Consider the following 13,370-nt stretch of genomic DNA (forward strand, 5'->3'; position numbering starts at 1 on the left):
TACAGGTTAATAGTCATTAAGATTGGTTACCATGCTCTTGTTAGACACCAGTATACACAAAGTCTGTTTGAAGTAGGTTGGTACCTCAGGCTACCAAAGTCAACGGTTAAAGATCTCTGTGAATATTCCAGCCAGTTGATCAGCACAGGTCTTTAGTATTTGACCAAGTACCTGGAAATATGATGTTGTAGCTACTAGTGAAACATGGTTGCAGGAGGGGTGTGATTGGCAACTAAATATTCCTGGATTTCGTTGCTTCAGATGTGATAGAATCGGAGGGACAAGAGGGGGAGGTGTTGCGTTGCCTCTCAGAGAAAATATTACAGTGGTGCTCTGGCAGGATAGATTAAAGGGTTCGTCTAGGGAGACTATTTGGATGGAATTGAGGAATGGGAAAGGTGTAGTAACACATATAGGGGTGTATTATAGACCACCTAATGGGGAGCGAGAATTGGAGGAGCAAGTTTGCAAGGAGATAGCAGATATTTGTAGTAAGCACAGGGTTGTGGTTGTGGGAGATTTTAATTTTCCACACATAGACTGGGAAGCCCATACTGTAAAAGGGATGGATGGTTTAGAGTTTGTAAAATGTGTGCAGGATAGTTTTTTGCAGCAATACATAGAGGTACCAACTAGAGAAGGGGCAGTGTTGGATCTTCTGTTAGAGAATGAATAGGTCAGGTGATGGAGGTATGTGTTGGGGAGCACTTCGGGTCCAGTGATCACAATGCCATTAGTTTCAATATAATTATGGAGAAGGATAGGACTGGACCCAGGATTGAGATTTTTGAATGGAGAAAGGCTAACAATGAGGAGATGCGAAAGGATTAAAAGGAGTGGATTGGGACAATTTGTTTTATGGAAGGATGTAATAGAGAAATGGCAGTCATTTAAAGGTGAAATTTTGAGGGTACAGAATCTTTATGTTCCTGTCAGGTTGAAAGGAAAGGTTAAAAGTTTGAGAGAGCCATGGTTTTCAAGGGATAATGGAAACTTGGTTCAGAAAAAGAGAAATATCTACAATAAATATAGGCAGCATGGAGTAAATGAGGTGCTCAAGGAATATAAAGAATGTAAGAAGAATTTTAAGAAAGAAATTAGAAAAGCTAAAAGAAGATTGCGAGGTTGCTTTGGCAAGTAAGGTGAAAATAAATCCGAAGGGTTTCTACAGTTATATTAATAGCAAAAGGATAGTGAGGGATAAAATTGGTCCCTTAGAGAATCAGAGTGGACAGCTATGTGTGGAGCTGAAAGAGATGGGGGAGATTTTGAACAATTTCTTTTCTTCGGTATTCACTAAGGAGAAGGATACTGAATTGTGTAAGGTAAGGGAAACAAGTAGGGAAGTTATGGAAACTATGACGATTAAAGAGGAGGAAGTACTGGTGCTTTTAAGGAATATAAAAGTGGATAAATCTCCATATCCTGACAGGATATTCCCTAGGACTTTGAGGGAAGTTAGTGTAGAAATAGTAGGGGCTCTGACAGAAATATTTCAAATGTCATTAGAAATGGGGATGGTGCTGGGGGATTGGCATATTGCTCATGTGGTTCCATTGTTTAAAAAGGTTCTAAGAGTAAACCGAGCAATTATAGACCTGTCAGTTCAACGTCAGTGGTGGGTAAATTAATGGAAAGTATTCTTAGAGATGGTATATATAATTATCTGGATAGACAGGGTCTGATTAGGAACAGTCAACATAGATTTGTGCATAGAAGGTCATGTTTGAAAAATCTTATTGAATTTTTTGAAGAGGTTATGAGGAAAGTTGATGAGGGTAAAGCAGTGGATGTTGTCTATATGGACTTCATTAAGGCCTTCAACAAGGTTCTGCACGGAATGTTATTTAAGAAGGTTCAATTGTTAGGTATTAATATCGAAGTAATAAAATGGATTCAACAGTGGCTGGATGGGAGATACTAGAGAGTTGTGATGGATAATTGTTTGTCAGGTTGGAGGCTGGTGACTAGTGGTGTGCCTCAGGGATCTGTACTGGGTCCAATGTTGTTTGTCATATACATTAATGATCTGGATGATGGGGTGGTAAATTGGATTAGTAAGTATGCAGATGATACTAAAGTCGGTGGCGTTGTGGATAATGAAGTAGGTTTTCAAAGTTTGCAGAGAGATTTAGGCCAGTTAGAAGAGTGGGCTGAACGATGGCAGATGGAGTTTAATGCTGATAGGTGTGAGGTGCTACATTTTGGTAGGAATAATCCAAATAGGACATACATGGTAAATGGTAGGGCATTGAAGAATGCAGTAGAACAGAGTGATCTAGGAATAATGGTGCATAGTTCCCTAAAGGTGGAATCTCATGTGGATAGGGTGGTGATGAAAGCTTTTGGTATGCTGGCCTTTATAAATCAGAGCATTGAGTATAGCAGTTGGGGTGTAATGTTAAAATTGTACAAGGCATTGGTAAGGCTGAATTTGGAGTATTGTGTACAGTTCTGGTCACCGAATTATAGGAAAGATATCAACAAAATAGAGAGAGTACAGAGAAGATTTACTAGAATGTTACCTGGGTTTCAGCACATAAGTTACAGGGAAAGGCTGAACAAGTTAGGTCTTTATTCTTTGGAGCGTAGAAGGTTGAGGAGGGAGTTGATAGAGGTATTTAAAATTATGAGGGGGATAGATAGAGTTGACATGGATAGGCTTTTTCCGTTGAGAGTAGGGGAGATTCAAACAAGAGGACATGAGTTGAGACTTAGGGAGAAAAAGTTTAAGGGTAACATGAGGGGGAATTTCTTTACTCAGAGAGTGGTAACTGTGTGGAATGAGCTTCCAGTAGAAGTGGTAGAGGCAGGTTCGGTATTGTCATTTAAAGCAAAATTGGATAGGTATATGGACAGGAAAGGAATGGAGGGTTATGGGCTGAGTGCGGGACTAGGTGAGAGTAAGCGTTCGGCACGGACTAGAAGGACTTCTCTTAGAGATGGCCTGTTTCTGTGCTGTAATTGTTATATGGTTATATATCCCATCTGGCTCAAATGCTTTTTGTGGGTTTACCCTGCTGAACTATGCTCACATGTTGGCCTCAGAGACTAAAATTCTAGGATCATTGTGGGTAGCGTAAGTCCATGAAGGTTCCTCCACATTTGATGGTCAAAGCCAGCATAGAAGGCATTGAACTGAACTGGAATAAAATATACGTTGTGACCTCAAAACATCTCAAAGTGGTTTGCAAAGTACCTGGAATTCAGATGAGATTGGTTTACAGGTACAGATTAAATCTTTTTGCCAGTAATCTGATAATGGGAATGCATTGAAACAAGTAAATTACTTGCTGAGTAGAGAAGGCCACACACATGCGACACATAGCACAAAGCCACACTTAAACATTATAACATTACGAGGCATTTCACCGCCAATGAAGTGTGCTGTTCATCTCCAGCCAATCAGTGCACACAGAACTCAATGAGATAACAGGACAGATAATCTGGTTCTCATTATTTCAGATGGACAATAAAAGATTCTTCAAAAAACAAGCAACAGAAAAATGCTTTTGCTTTTCTCTTGGCAGCCCTTTTTATCGAAATAGGGACCTCAGTTTACACTCATTTAATTAACATAACATGACAAAGGAGATGGTTATTGACTTCAGGAGAATTTGCACCACCGACACCCCCTTTACATTAGCAGCACAGAAGTGGAAACTGCATGCAGTTCAAACTTCTAGGAGTGCACAACCTCTCATGGTCCCAGAACACATTCTACACAATCAGGCAAGTTCACCAACACCTCTAGGCTGAAAAGAGCTGTACTTTATACATCTATACTTACAGTATTATACAGATGTGCAGAAGAGAGCATCCCAACAAACTGCGTCACTGCATCGTACAGATGCTCCACTGAGGCGGACAGGAAGACTCTACAATGGGTAGTCTAAACTACCCAAATGCATCACCAGAACCCACCAACCTACCAGCCAGGACATACAAGACCATAAGATATAGGAGCAGAATTAGGCTGTTTGGCCCATCGAATCTGCTCCACCATTTCATCATGGCTGATCCATTTTTCCTCTCAGCCCCAATCTCCTGCCTTCTCCCCATATCCCTTCATGCCCTGTCCAATCAAGAATCTATCAGATTCTGCTTTAAATATACATACCTACTTGGTGTCATATATACAGGCAAAAGTGAAAATAGTCTACTCTTTTATTCCTTCTACCAAAGTGCATGACCATACTTTCTGACAGTGTGGTCCATCTGCCACTTCTTTGTTCATTGTAAAGGGACAACCTTGTATTTAATAAGCCAAGCAATCCTCCACTAGAAATCCTTATTGAAACAGAGCTCAGGATCTTTCAAAGTTCAAATCAAATGTATTATCAAAGCATGTACAGTATATGTCACTACATAGCGCCCTGGGATTCATTTTCTTGCAGGCACTCACAGTAAGTACAACAAACCACAATGAAAATCTGCACACAAAGATGGACAGACAACCAATGTTGTTTGCCTGTCTTTGATGTGATTTGTTTTTGTACACCACAGCTCCTGAAGATATGTCAGATTGTGTAAGAGAGAAAAGTTTTAAAGAAGCGAGCGGGGACAGTTGGCACATTCTCCGTGCCACTGTTCCCAAGGAGACACCAGATTGTGTAAGGGGGAGAGAGGTTAAAAGAAGTGAGCAAGGGCTGTTAGCACATTTTGCATCCCACATTCCCAAGAAGAATGTGCATTGGATTGTGCATAATTAGGCAAGGATCCAAGATAGATTTAAATGGATTTAACTGGGACTTCTACTTTTCGTGATTTTTATTAACGACCTGGATGTGGGGGTAGAAGGGTGGGTTGGCAAGTTTGCAGACAACAGAAAGGTTGGTAGTGTTGTAGATAGTGTAGAGGATTGTTGAAGATTGCAGAGAGACATTGATAGGATGCAGAAGTGGGCTGAGAAGTGGCTGACGGAGTTCAACCCGGAGAAGTGTGAGGTGGTACACTTTGGAAGGACAAACTCCAAGGCAGAATACAAAGTAAGTGGCAGGATACTTGGTAGTGTGGAGGAGCAGAGGGATCTGGGGGTACATGTCCATAGATCCCTAAAAGTTGCCTCACAGGTAGATAGGGTAGTTAAGAAAGCTTTTGGGGTGTTAGCTTTTATAAATCAAGGGATAGAGTTTAAGAGATGCGATGTAATGATGCAGCTCTATAAAACTCTAGTTAGGCCACACTTGGAGTACTGTGTCCAGTTCTGGTCGCCTCAGTATAGGAAGGATGTGGAAGCATTGGAAAGAGTACAGAGGAGATTTACCAGGATGCTGCCTGGTTTAGAGAGTATGGATTATGATCAGAGATTAAGGGAGCTAGGGCTTTACTCTTTGAAGAGAAGGAGGATGAGAGGAGACATGATAGAGGTGCACAAGATATAAAGATGAATAGACAGAGCGGACAGCCAGTGTCTCTTCCCCAGGGCACCACTGCTCTGTACAAGAGGACATGGCTTTAAGGTAAGGGGAGGGAAGTTCAGGGGGGATATTAGAGGAAGGTTTTTCACTCAGAGAGTGGTTGGTGCATGGAATGCACTGCCTGAGTCAGTGGTGGAGGCAGATACACTAGTGAAGTTTAAGAGACTTCTAGACAGTTACATGGAGGAATTTAAAGTGGGGGGTTATATGGGAGGCAGCGTTTGAGGGTCGGCACAACATTGTGGGCTGAAGGGCCTGTAATGCGCTGTACTGTTTTATGTTCTGTGTTCTATGGAGCAGTCACTGTGGGAATGCCCACTGTGTGAGTGGGCCAGTGTTAGAGTGGAGAGTTGAGGCTTCGGAGAGGCATGGGCCATAGGCAGATCTTATTTTGTTATTTATTCTTCCTTTCTTATCGCACATCAAGAGCCGCGGGGTTGCCAGCCAGGTTAGTGGAATGCTGCTCTTGTGCAATGACTGGTAACAGGATGATGGTCAAGAGGATGAAACAGGCTAGAAAGCCAGTGAAGGGTACCCCTGTGCCGCTCTCTTCAATAACTTTGATACAGTTGGTGGGGGTGGGGTGGGGAGGAAAGCCACATTGGTCAGGTCCCTGGCACTGAGTCTGGCTCCGTGACTCAGAAGGGAAGGGATGAGGTGAGCTGTAATAATCGGAGATACATTGGTCAGTGAACAGAAAGGAGGTTCTATGGTCAAGAATGAGATTCCCATACGGTATGTTGCCTCAGGTTAGGAATGTCTCAGATCAAGTCCACAGTATTTTAAAATGGTAGGGTGAGCACTGTCAGTACTAATGACTTGAGTAAGAGGGGTGATGAGGTCCTTCAGAGTTCAGGGAGTTAGGTGATAAGTTACAGGACAGAACCTCCAGGAACTCAGGATTGCTACCGAAGCTATACGCTAATGAGGCCAGAAATAGGAAGATCATACAGTTTAACATTTGACTTAGGAGATGGAACAGGAGGAAAGGCTTCATATCTTTGGAACATTGGCTCTCTTACAGAGAAGGTGGGACATGTACAGAAGGGACAGGTTGTACCTGAAATGGAAGGGGACTAATAACCTAGTGGGAAGGTTTCCTAGTGCTGCAAGGTGAGGTTGAGGGGTGGTGGGTGTGGAATTTAAACTAGGGTTGCAGGGGGATGGGAACCAGAGTGCCAGAATAGATAGTGGGGTAGATGTGGAGAAAGATATTACTTAGCCTACGTAGATGTCAGGAATCATGAAGTCGAGTACGGTGGGACCAATGTTCTGAGCTGCATATATTTCAATGCAAGGAGTATTGTAGGAAAGGTGAATAAACTTAGTACGTGTATTAACATGTGAAATGACATTGTAGACTTTAGTGAGACTTGGTTGCAGGAGGTGCAGGACTGGCAGCTGAATTTTCCTGGGTTCTGCTGTCTTAGAAGTGATAGAGCAGGAGGGATTAAAGGGAGAGGGGTGACGCTGCTAGTCAGGACAGCCTGAAAAACTCATCTTGTGAGGTTTTATAGGCAGAAGAAGAAATAAGAAAGGTATGGCTACATTAATGGGGTTATGTTATAGACCACCCAATAGTCTGCAGGATTTGGAGGAGCAAATATATAGGAGAGATTGCAGACTGTTACAAGAAACAAAGTTATGATAGTAGGAGATTATGGAAAAAGATAGGTCTGGTTCTCGGGTTGAGATTTTAAATTTAGGAAAGGCTAATTTTGATGATAATCAGAAAATATCTGGCAAGTGTGGATTGGGACAGGTTGTTTTCTGGTAAGAGTGATGGAGCTGGTTGAGTTTACAACTTTCTGCAGCTTTTTCCGATCCTATACGGTGGCCCTTCTATACCAGAGGTGATGCAATCAGTTAGAATGCTCTCTACAGTACATTTGTAGAAAATTGTGAGTGTCTTTGGTGACATACCAATTCTATTCAAACCCTGAATGAAATAAAACTGTTGTCATGCCTTCTTTGCAATTATTAACATATCAATATACTGGTCCCAAGATTGATCCTCAAAGATGTGGACACACAGGAACTTGAAACTGCTTACCCTTTTCACTTCTAACCCCTTGATGAGGACTGGTGTCTGTTCCCTCGACTTCCCCTTCCTGAAGTCCACAATCACTTCCTTTGTCTTACTGACAATGAGTGCAAAGTTGTTGCTACAATACCACTCAGTCAGCTGATCTATCTCACTCCTTCTCATCCCCATCTGCCAACGATAGTTGTGTCATCAGCAAATTTATAGATGGCGTTGATGATGCACCATCAATAACTCACTCTGAGACGTAAAGGCGAGATATCAGCTTTTATTGACTGGAAGAAGGAACAAGCAGTGGTTGACATCCTGGAGACTGAGAGGCCGGGCTCAGACCCCAATCGCCTTTATACCGGGGTCTGTGGGAGGAGCCACAGGAGCAGTCAGCAGGGGTCGTGTCCAGACAGGTATATGTAGTTCACCACAGTTGAGCTGTGTCTAGCCACACATTCTTGGGTGTAGAGAGAGTAGAACAGTGGGCTGAACACTGAGGTGAACCATTCTGGATTGTCAGTGAGGAGGAGATGTTATTTTGGATCCGCACAGACGGTGGTGTCCTTTTGAAGAAATCAAGGATCCAGTCGCAGGGGGAGGTACAGAGGCCCAGGTTTTGTTGATTAGAACTGATTGGATTGAATGCTGAGCTGTATTCAATAAACAGCAGCCTGAAGTAGGTGTTGTTATCGTCCAGGTGAACCGAGGCTGAGAGGAGAGCCAGTGAGATTGCATCCACTATAGATCTATTGTGGCAAATGGCAAATTGCAGAGAGTCCAGGTCCTTGCTTAGGCAGTTGATTCTAGCTATGATCAGCCTCTCAAAGCACTTCATCACAGTGGATGTGAATGCCACTGGGCAATAGCCACTGTGGAAGGTCACTCTGCTCTTCTTAGGCACGGGTATGATTGTCATCCTTTTTAACCAGGTGGGAATCTCCAACTGCAGTGGTTGGAGTCCTTGAGTACTCCTGCCAGTTGTTGGCATAGGTTTTCAGAGTTCAACCAACTACACAATCAGAACCAGGTGCCTTGTGAGGGTTCACCCTCTTGAAAGATTTCCTGATGTCATCTCTGAAAGAGTTTACAGGGTCTTCAGATGCTGCAGGGGCTCGCAAAGGTCCTTCAAAGCCTACATAAAAGGTGATGAGCTCATCTGGAGTGAAGAACCACAGCCGTTCATGATGTTGGGTTTCACTGTAAAGGAAGTTATGACCGGCAAACCCTTCCAGAGTTGACATGCACTCGATTCCATCTCTAACCTCAACAGGAATTGTTTTTTTGCCCTTAAAATAGCCTTTCAAAGGTCATACCTGAACTCCTTGTATAGTTCTGGATCTCTGGTAATGAATGCCACAGATCTAGCCCTCAGCATGCTACAAATCTCCCGGCCCATCCTCAGCTTTGGATTGTTATGTCCTCGAAGGCACACATTCATCCACACAGGTCTTGATGAAGTCGGTCACAACTGTGGTGTATTCATTCAGATTTAAAGATGAATCCCCAAATATTGACTCAAAGCAGTCCTGTAAGCATTCCTCCGCTCCCTTCTTAGCCCTCACCACTGGTGCTGCAGTCTTTAGTTTCTGCTTGTCTGCTGGAAGTAGATTTACAGCCATGTGATTGGACTTGCTGGGAATGGCACAGTAAGTGTTCTTTATGGTGTACAACTGGTTCCTCTGGTCCCACAGGTGATATGTTGGTGGTAGTTGTTCAGACTTCTTCAAGCTGTCCTGATTCAAATTGCCCACAATAATAGGAAAGACATTAAAGTAAGCTATTTCATGCCTGCTGATTATAGTACTCAGCTCCTCCTGTGCCTGCCTGACATTAGCCTGAGATGGAACGTACACTGCTACTGGGATGATGGTGGGAAAAACTCCCTTGGCAGATAAAATGGACAACATTTGACCACTGGATGTTCCAGATCAGGTGAGCAGGAGTGAGACAGAACCACCACATTCGTTCACCATGACGAGTTAATCATAAAACAGACTCTACCTCCCCTGCCTTTAAGAGGGTCAGCCTTCTTATCCTAGCAGAGAATCGTGAAGCCATCGAGCTGCAGCATGGTGTCCAAAATGAAAGGGGATAGCCACGTTTCTGTGAAGCAAAGTATATAGCAGACCCCAATGTCCTTCTGGTACAGTAATCTTGCTCTGAGGTCTTCAATTTTTTATTTTACAGTGACTATATATTCGCCAGCAGGATAGTTGGGAGTGGGCGTCTACACCCCCTGCGTTTCAATTGCACTTCCATTTTCTTAAAGGGGAACTGCACTCATGACCTGAGTCTACTGCCCAAGGATCATCAACTTTGAGTAGCAATAGAGTTTTCTTTAAACTCTAAAGATAATGCTCTTTACTGAATTACCCATGGCTGTGACTGTGTGCTTTAGCTGTAGTAGTCCAAAACGGGAATACTTGCTGATTCCCATCGCTGCTGCATGCAAAAATCACTTCTTAATAGCGCCATCTTTCTGCAGCTGTCAGGTTTATGTCATGAAACTTGTTATTTTATGGCAGCAGTGCAATATATAAAAATATTACATGTTACAATAAAAAAATATAAAAGTAAGTAAGTAGAGAGAGAAAAAAATCAATATAGTGAGGTTGTCTTTACAGACTGTTCAGAAATCTGATGGTGGAGGGGAAGGGAAACCTAAAAACATTGAGTGTGTGTCTTCAAGCTCCAGTACATCCTCCCCGATGGTAACAATGAGTAAACAGCATGTTTTGGGGTGAGGGTCCTTAATGATGGATGCCACTTTTTTGAGCCATCACCTTTTGAAGAATTCCTCGATGGTGGGAAGGCTTCTGCCCATGATGGAGGCAAAGATAATAATAAGGTGAGGGGTAAAGATTTAAAAGGAAACTGAAGGCAACTTTGCTTTTTTTCCCCCCATTCACAAAGGCTGGTACATATGTGGAATGAGCTGCCAAGGATGTGGTTGGGACAGGTACAATAACAATCTTTAAAAGACAGTTGGGCAGATGTGTGTATTACAAAGGGTTAGAAAGTTATGGGCTCAACTCCGGTGAAGGAGACTAGCATGGATATGGCATCTTGGTCAGCATGGAGTAGATGGACCATAGGGCCTGCTTCTGTGCTGTTTGAGAGTATGAATGGGTAGAAATTGAAATGATTGCTTTGGGTGTGGAGCAGTAGATGAAAGGAGTGTGAGAGTAACACGTGGATAAGGTAATAAAGAAAATGTACAGCGTTCTTACCTTCATCGATTGGGACATCAGGGAGGAGGTACGGGAGCCTGAAGATGCACATTTAACATTTTAGGAACAGCTTCTTGCCCTCTGCGATCAGATTTCTGAACGTTCCATGGACATTACCTCATTAGTTTTGCTCTCTTCTTTTTGCACTACTTATTTTATACATTTTTTATTGTATATTACAGTAAAGTTTATGCATTGCATGGTACTCCTGCCACAAAGCAACAACCTTTACATGTCAGTGATAATAAATCTGATTCAGAGTGTAAAAGATAAAAGTTCAAGATTCAAAATAAATGCAATTATCAAAGTACATACATGTCACCATGTACAACCCTGAGATTCATTTACCATAAGACACAGGAGCAGAATTAGGCCTTTTGGCCCATTGAGTTGGATCTGCTATTTGATCATGACTGATCCATTTTCCTCTCAACTTGATTCTTTCATGCTCTGACTTGTCAAGGATCTATCAACCTGTGCTTTAAATACACCCAATGTCCTGGCCTCCACAGTCACCTGTGGTAAGGAATTCTAGATTCACCACCTGCTGGCTGAAGAAATTCCTCCTTATCTCTGTCCTAAATGGATGTCCCTCAACTCTGAGGTTGTACTGTCTGGTCCTAGGAGGCATCTTCTCCACATCCATTCTATATAGACCTTTCAACATTTAATAGGTTTAGTGAGATTCCCGACATTCTACTACATTCCAGTGAGTATAGGCCCAGACCCATTAAAAGTTATTCATATGGGAAGTCTTTCATTCTCAGAATTATGTTATAAACCTCCTTTAAAGCTTCTCCAACATCAGCACATGCTTTCTTAGATAATCTGCCCAAAACTGCTCACAATAAGGCCTCGCCGGTGCCTTATAAAGCATCAACATTCCATCCTTGCTTTTCTGTCCTAGACATCTCAAACTGAATGCTAACATTCACTTATCTTCCTCACCAGCAACTAAAACTGCAAATTAACCTGTAGGGGATCCTGCACAAGGACTCCCATGTCCCTTTGCACCTCGGATTTTTGAATTATTTCCCTGTTTAGAAAATAGTCTATGTTTTTATTCTTCGTAGCAAAGTGCACTTCCCAACATTGTGTTCCATCTGAAACTTGTTGCCCATTTTCCTAATCTGTCTAAGGAAGTCCCCTACTTCCTCAATACTACTTGCCCCTCCACCTATCTTTGTAATGTCCGCACACTCGCCACAAAGCCATCAAATCCGTCATCCAAATCAGAAGCAGTCGCAACACTGACCCCCGCAGAACACCATTAGTTTAAGTTCAATATTTCAAAGTAAATTTATTATCAAAGTACATATATGTCACCATATGCACCCTGAGATTCATTTCTTGTAGGCAGAATCTACAATCGAATCTATCATCGAATAACCATAATAGAATCAATAATAGACTGCACCAACTTGGACATTCAACCAGTGTGCAAAAGACCACAAGCTGTGCAAATACAAAAAGAAAGAAATAATAATAATAAATAAATGAACAACGATGAAGAGTTCTTGAAAGCGAGTCCATTGGCTGTGGTAACATTTCAGCGATGGGGCAAGTGAAGGTGAGTGCAGTTATCTCCTTTGATTTAAGAGCCTTTATAGTAGAGGGGTAATAACTGTTGTTGAACCTGGTGGTGTGAGTCCTGAGGCTCCTGTACATTGTTCCTGATGGCAGCAGCAAGAAGAGAGCACAGTCTTTGTGGTGGGGGTCCAGAATAATGGATGCTGCTTTTCTGTGACAATGTTTTGTGTAGATGTGCTCAATGGTGGGGATCGCTTTAACTGTGATGGAGTAGGCTGTATCCACTACTTTTTGGAAGATTTTCCTTTCAAGGTGTTTCTATATCAGGCTGTGATGCAACCAGTTAACACACACTCCACTACCTATCTATAGAAGTTTGTCAATGTTTTAGATGTCATGCTGAAACTTCACAAACCACTAAGGAAGTAGAGGTGCTGCAGTGCTTTTTTTGTAACTGCACTTATGTGCTGGGCCCAGGACAGGCCCTCCATAATAATAACATCAGCAGCCAATCAGAAAAGGCTCCTTTTATTCCCACTTTTAGCCTCCTTCCAATCAGTCAATGCTCTATCCAAGCTAGTATCTTTCCTGTAATACCATGGACTCGTGTCTTGCTAAGCAGCCTCATGCATGACAACTTGTCAAATGCCTTCTGAAAACCCAAGTACACAACCTCCACCAATTCTCCTTTGTCTATCCTGTTTGTTATTTCCTCAAATAAATCCAGCAAATTTGTCAGGCAAGATTTTCCCCATAAGGAAACTATGTTGACTTTGACTTATTTTATCATATTTTACCAAGTACTCCGAAACCTCATCTTTAACTCCAACATCTTCCCAACCACTGAGCTCAGGCTAACTGGCCTATAATTTCCATTCTCTGCCTTCCTCTCTTCTTGAAGAGTGGAGTGACATCTGCAATTTTCTATCCTTCAGAACCATGCCAGAATCTAGTGATTCTTGAAAGTTCGTTTCTAATGCCTCCACAATCTCTTCAGCTATCTCTGTCAGAAACCTGGGGTGTAGTCCATCTGCTCCAGGTGACTTGTCTACTTTGAAAACTTTCAGCTTCACAAGCACCTCCTCTCTAGTAATAGCAACTGCACTCACTTCAGCTCCCTGACACTCTCAAACTTTCTGTATACTGCTAGTGCCT

The 13,370-nt window shown here is 42.5% G+C and overlaps 1 protein-coding gene across 6 annotated transcripts in view; it reads left to right on the forward strand.

The window, feature by feature from the left end:
- Positions 1-13,370, forward strand: part of slc4a11 (solute carrier family 4 member 11) — a 284,841-nt gene that overhangs the window by 67,754 nt on the left and 203,717 nt on the right. Inside the window, exon 1 of one of the 6 annotated variants that reach the window (XM_059965730.1) lies at positions 11,985-12,255. The exons of the other annotated variants lie outside the window; for them this stretch is intronic. The gene's annotated coding sequence lies outside the window, so the exon portion shown is untranslated. Of the gene's footprint in view, positions 1-11,984; positions 12,256-13,370 lie in introns of those variants that run through there. 6 annotated transcript variants of the gene reach the window in all.

The sequence above is a fragment of the Hypanus sabinus genome, chromosome 3 (assembly GCF_030144855.1).
Source record: "Hypanus sabinus isolate sHypSab1 chromosome 3, sHypSab1.hap1, whole genome shotgun sequence".
NCBI classification, from domain to species: Eukaryota; Metazoa; Chordata; class Chondrichthyes; order Myliobatiformes; family Dasyatidae; genus Hypanus; species Hypanus sabinus.